The sequence below is a fragment of the Oxyura jamaicensis genome, chromosome 1 (assembly GCF_011077185.1).
Source record: "Oxyura jamaicensis isolate SHBP4307 breed ruddy duck chromosome 1, BPBGC_Ojam_1.0, whole genome shotgun sequence".
Classification (NCBI taxonomy): Eukaryota; Metazoa; Chordata; class Aves; order Anseriformes; family Anatidae; genus Oxyura; species Oxyura jamaicensis.
The window spans coordinates 954,006-954,975 of NC_048893.1; the positions used below are offsets into that span (position 1 = coordinate 954,006).

Here is a 970-nt window from a genome sequence, read left to right on the forward strand (position 1 = left end):
GGGGGGGGGGGACACACACAGAGAAAAGCTGGTGGTCAGAGGCAGCGCTCACCTTCCTTTTGACTCCATCTGGGGCTGGATTTGCCCCCTGCCCGGTGCTGTGCAGCTCCTTTTTTTATGGACTCCTCGGGACCCCCGGTGTGACAGGAGAGGGAGTCAGGAAAACAAGCGAGAGCCCCGAATCAGGCGGGTTAGCCTGGCAAAAATACCCGCTCGGAGCCACAAACCGCACGAGGCGTGGAGGAAGAAGGTCCCGATTCACTGCCCCGAAGGGCACGAGCTGCCACGCTCAGCTCTTGAATTCTCTCTGCTCAGCGCACAGGAGCCACGCAGAGCGATGGCTCTCTCCTTCCCCCGGGCCCGTTTGACTCTCCCTGTTGCCTGCGCTCGTCCAAGCACCGTTGGCTTCCCCGAACGCAGAGCAGATCCCTGACGCCCACGGCAAGGGGTCCCGAGCAGGGACTGGGAAAATATCTGCGTTGGGGCAAGGCAAGAGCACTTCTGGGGCTGTTGGTGAGACAAAGGGAGAGAAAGGAGCCCTCACAAGGCTACGCTTCGGCTCCTGCCTCCCTGCTCCTCCCTCCTGCAGGGGGAAGCTCTCATCTCCAGCCTCCCGTGGGATCCTCAGAGCCCCTGGAGGTAATGAACGGGGCGGGGGGGTCGCCAGGGAAAAGTCCCAAAGGGGTTTGTGGGACCCCAAATGGCTTTTGGACCTTGTTGGGATAGGCTCAGAGCAGGACCCCAGCACTGCAGCCCCTTGCCGCCGGCAACATCGTGATGGCACGAGCCAGCTGCGCCCGTGTTGGGCAAAACCCGGCACCAAAGCCCCCAAACCCGGCACCAAAGCCCCCAAAACCCCGGCACCAAAGCCCCCAAACCCCGGCACCAAAGCCCCCAAAACCCCGGCACCAAAGCCCCCAAAACCCGGCACCAAAGCCCCCAAAACCCCGGCACCAGAGCCCCCAAAACC

General features: G+C 62.8%; 1 long non-coding RNA gene across 1 annotated transcript in view; it reads right to left on the bottom strand.

The window, feature by feature from the left end:
* LOC118160795 overlaps nt 1–970 on the bottom strand; it is a 3,075-nt gene that overhangs the window by 1,270 nt on the left and 835 nt on the right. The window lies entirely within an intron of this gene.